This window comes from Amaranthus tricolor, chromosome 9, assembly GCF_026212465.1.
Source record: "Amaranthus tricolor cultivar Red isolate AtriRed21 chromosome 9, ASM2621246v1, whole genome shotgun sequence".
Taxonomy (NCBI): domain Eukaryota; kingdom Viridiplantae; phylum Streptophyta; class Magnoliopsida; order Caryophyllales; family Amaranthaceae; genus Amaranthus; species Amaranthus tricolor.
The window spans coordinates 28,334,252-28,340,032 of NC_080055.1; positions in this window are offsets into that span (position 1 = coordinate 28,334,252).

Here is a 5,781-nt window from a genome sequence, read left to right on the forward strand (position 1 = left end):
TTTGGAAAAATTACCTAGAATAATCTAACATTTTCATGATTTTCCTACAATAATTCCACTTATTGATTAACTATGAATAATCCTAACTTTAGAGGGTATCGAAAAATCATGAAAAATGTTGGATCATTATAGGTATTTTTTTCTAATGTTTACATTATTCAAGCCAAATCACAGAATTTCGACCACCTAACCTAAAAGTTCGACCACTAAAATGGTTGCACTCCTATGATTTGGCCTGAACGTTGTATACATCGATATTTAGATGACTTTAATTTGAAAAAGAAACATTAAGACTATAATTCGCAAATGGAAAAGACTTTAAAGCTGTAGTTTAAAAAAAGTTACTCTAAAATACAATTTTGTTCTAAAGGATCATAATATAATTGAAAAATATGTAATTTTCAATTAACATTCTACTTGGAAAAATGTTAATCTCATCAAAAAAACAATTACCTTTATGGCCATAACTTAATATGACAAGGTTAAATTTTCTAGTATTGGTTTATATATATATATATATATATATATATATATATATATATATATATATATATATATATATATATATATATATATATATATATATATATATAAAATCCGACTTGATCGAACTATTTGATACGTTTTGACATTCTATCAAGTCTTATACACGATATTAATTTAAAAAATTTAATCTAAATCTTTTTTTGGATTTGTGTTGGGATATGAATCTGGATATTCGTGATAAAAATAAGGTATAGTTCTAGAATTCAGACTCAAATGCAACCCTACAACCTTATTATATGTAAAATTGACTTTTATAAATCAAATATGAGTAATGATATATATAATCTTTAGGTTAAATAAACTTTAACTTAATTTTTAATATAAAACTTAATTATGAACTCAATACAAATTACAAAAATAATAATATAATTAGTATTTGATTTTCACCACATATTATTATTTCTACTTTTAACTTCTTATATACTACAACTTATCATCACTCATTATTTAACATTAGTTTGTTATTAATGATGTTGATTGTTGAGTCATACATAAGCCATTGGTTATATTATTTTTAAATGACGTCTATTAAAAAAATTCAATTAAGAAAATTGTTTGTAACTAATAATTTATAATATTTATGTGCTTATTGCTCTCTTATTTGTTGAAAAAAATTATATATTTTATAGAGTCAATATATAAATTAAAAATTAAAATTCACGTTTTAAAAAAATGTAGAATTAATTTAGACCTGATTATTTATCAAACACAAGATCGTAAACCTTGAGGATATTGATTATTATTTAATTAACTTTTTTGAACTCTATAAATTTGTGTTGTTTATAAATTTTAAATAAAAAATTAAAGATCCAATAATATTGAATTTGTATGAGATTGGAATTGAATTTGATATATGATTATCTTTACCCGAGTCTTTAATTAGTTATTAATTTATTATACAAGCTAAGTATCGATGCAGAAAGAATAGGTGGAACTAAAAAGTTGGAAGATACATGTAAGATGATTAGTATTTACTAGGTCTTTCCATTAATAGACGAAAGTAAATATAAATCAAAATAAATAAGGTCAATTGAACAAGAAAAAACGAGTAAATTAAATAAGGACTGTGTGACTATTAAAGTAGCAATTAATCGTAGTATTTAAATTCCACATATTTTTGTAGGAGACGATACGTCTCACCATGACATGTACCTTATATTTGAGTTAAATAGTTTAATTGTACAAGATTTTTAATCTATGATGAACTTCTTGTTTTGAGTTTGTTTTACTGAAAGATGTTTACTCACAAGAATAACTCTTTAAATTAAGGTACGTACCCAAAAACCTTTATGCTATGTTTAGGAATTCATGTATTTCATTTGAAAATGTGAATTTAACTCAAATTTAATGTTTGACAAATAAAAAAAATTCAAATTTGAATTTCAGTCAAATCCACCATTGTTATAAAAGTGATTAAAGAAGAAAATTTAAAAGTGATTTTCCAAACCTTGTCATTCACAAATTCTTTATTAATGATTTTCTTGATTGAAATCTGTAATTTAAAATGAAATGCATGTTTCCAAACACAACCCTAATTAATAGTAATAATAATTGAATAAGATCACATACCAGTCTACGAAAATCTATGGTGTTGTTTACTTCTTCTTGGGGGAACATTATTTATCTTTTTTATAATAGGGTAGATTGGAGATCAGAAGGTAAAAATTAGGTGAAAATCAAACTTAAGATGTGTATTTATGACTCATACAACATTAAGTTATCAAGTCAACTAAAATAATGTTGATGGTTAAAACTTTAGAATCAAACATTGTCTCAGTTGAAGATTAAATACCACTTTTCAAAAAAAAAAAAAATTATATATTTAATTTTTATTTAATCTTCCTCTCTCCTCAGTTTTTTCAGAAAATAGTATATTGTATATACTTTTTTGAAATCTTAATTATCATTTTAAACTTACATATGCATGACAAGACTTGGAATTCTTTTCCATGAATAAAACAAAAGATAACATTATTGAATATTAGAAATTACACCCAAACAAATTTTTTTTTCTTTCAAACTCTTTCCAAACATTAACTTAGCAATAGTGATGCATATTGCATTTTATTTTTCAAAGCATAATTTAGACTATCTAACTAGTATATAAATAGCGAATATAAATAACCATGAAATTAATACTTTAGCGATCCATTTTGTGTTTTGTATTAAATTTTGTATCAAGGACATATTCTTCAACTTCTTCTCATAATATTTTTAAAAGTAAATAAATTTAATTTAATGAATAAATTATTAGTCTAACCACATAGTAACATGAACTTACCTCACTAACTGTGAATTGGAGTGGTGTCAATGTGCCATAAAAGGAAACACAAATTCTCGTGTCGTGAGTTATAATTGGGGGGGTCCAATATATATTTTTTGAAATATTATAAGTATGTATTAAAAATAGTATAAGTAGATATTTAAGATATTATAAATATATAGTAAGACGATAAGTTTATATTAAAAATAATATAAATATGCATTAAGTTTTAATAAATTGAACTTGAAATTATCTCCTAGCTGAAAGGAAATAATTGGGAAATAATAGCCACCGCACGTAATAGGGCTGCGATTGCCAATAGCAACAAAAAGACTGGATTAGTTTATAATTTAATTTTTTATCTAGGATTAATTAAATTCTTTTAGCATAGAATATGCTAAAAGAAGACAAGAATTAAGTGATATTCAACCATATGACTTTATCTTTGAAAATCATATTACTTTATCTGAGAAAAACAATACTTATTTTAATTAAAGTAAAATTTTCAATTTTCATTTTAAATTACATTATATGCTAGGATTAACATGAAAAAAAATACCTACTTTCTCCGTTTCAATTTACTTGCAATGTTTATTTTTTCACGCAGTCTGATGTACTAATTTAATCTTTAATATCTCTAATTATGAATAATAAAAAATTATAAAAAGTTGATATTAATAATCTTTGAAATGAGACGAATCAAATAAGATTTCACTTGACTATATTTTAACATATAAATTAAAAATTAATCACAAATTAAGAATAATAAATAAATAGTGTCATTTTTATAATATTACAACTAATTTGATACGAAAAAATTACAACACTATCGTGAATGAAAGCAGTCCCTTCAAGTTTCAATCCATCCATCCATAAATAAATAAATAAATAAATAAATAAATAAAGTGAAAGAGGACGAGGTTTGCCTTTCAATTGATATAGTCATGCTTTGACTTTCGTAATGGTCCTGCGCCCATAGCGGCCTACCTGTCAACGCAACTTAATTGCACCTAATCAATTAGTACAATGTCTTGTTAAATTTGCTACACTTCTACATGTATGAAATTTTTTCTTAATAAAAGTTCTTAGAATTAAGCAGTGACGGTTGAATAATTTTTAGGAAAAATTATCCTGAATAATCGGACTTATTGTTTATTTGTTGTAAATTGATTATTTTTAAATAATCTAACGCTTGTATATTTTTGCTGCGGCACCTCTTGCAACATTTTAACCGACTATTGTAGGTACCTACTAACTGTTACGCTCACTTCTTTTTCCTCCATATGCTTCTTTATTGGTCTACCCCAACTCCTCTTTGGTAGTAAGTAGCTATATTAGTCGGTTTAATATGTGGAAAGGGGTACTGTGAGCAAAAAAAATTCAAAGGTCAGATTATTTAAAAATAATCAATAGTAAAAATTATTCACAGCAAATTAGCAATAAATCGGATTATTCATAACAATTTTTTCGAAAAACTATTGCAAAAATAATAAATATTAAAAGAAAAAGACAAAGGAAGAGTTGTGCATCGACTAGTCTAAGTTAAAGTGGAATATTGCGTTTGAGAGAGATTAAGATTAAAAAATTTAGATTAGTTTAGATATATTGAAGAGAAGATTAAATGCGTGGATAAGAACAAATGAGAAAGTGTGTGTTTATATTCAAAGTAAGACGAATTAAATGATAAATAAATCCATTTTAAAGGAACAAAATAAACATTTACTATTTTTATTTATACTCTACTTATTATTACACTTTAAAATTTTGTATTGGTAATGAATTTATATTATTTATTTTAGTGTCTTTCCAAATTATATCTCTTCATCTCATGTACAAGTTTTTATCTACTTAAATATTATACTCCTACATCTTTCACAAATTCTTAAACGACGGTCTTGGTGAAACTATCTTTATTTGGTTGACACATGTATATTTATTATTTTAAAGTGATTACTTATAATTTTAAAATGATCAATTAGAGTAATGGGCTAATTATAAGAGTCCATCTTATAATAAGACAGTCTCATACAACATGAGCTGTATATTTCTTTCTTCCATGGATCTTAACATAAAAAATAAAAAAAATAAAAAATAAAAAAATCTTCACAATTAGCAACTTTAAGAATGGAGAATGTTATTCTCTTGTGTTAGGACATATTTAAATCATCTGATTTATATCCAGCCCACCTATCTTTAACTCATCAGGCTTGGTATTAAAAACTTGAATAATCAGGCTTTGTATTGAAAACCCAACAGGCCCAAAATCATACTTTACTCACTTTTTCTAAAATTTGAAATCCTTACGCCAAAAAAAAAATTAATAAAATAAACTAAGTTTCAAAAAAATTCTAAAAGTAAACGTGAAAATTTCAAATCTGTAGTTTGGAGCTGTTCGCAGTTAGTAACTGCGAACAGCAAATAAGACAAAATAGCACTAACTGCAAACAACTATTTTGTCTTATTTTCTGTTCGCAATTAATAACTGCAAACAGACCTGCTCCACAAATACGCAAATCAGTTTCTTTTTTTGCAATTTTTTCCATTTCTCAAAATCCTACTTCACATTCTACATTCTCCTTCTAAAACCGTTAATTCAATCCATCAATTCTTGCATTTCTCTTTCAATTTGGCACTTTAAAATTAGTGTGGGATACTCTATCGTGCTCAAAGGTAAACTTTTTTGTGTTTTTTTGGTATATATGTAGTTTTTTAGGGTTTTAACCAAATTTGCTTATTTTTTCAAATGTAGATTAGTAGTTGTTGAATCAAGACTATTCTTAATCATCCATAAGTATTGAAGGTAATTTTTAATTGTTTTTATAGCTTTATGTTGTTTTTTGAAGTAATGTTGTTGAATTAGTTGAATTCAATGTTGATAATATTATTAGAAATATTGATGTTGATGTTGGTATTAGAAATATTATTTATGAACTTATGAATTGATTTATTATTTGGATTTTATGTGTATTATA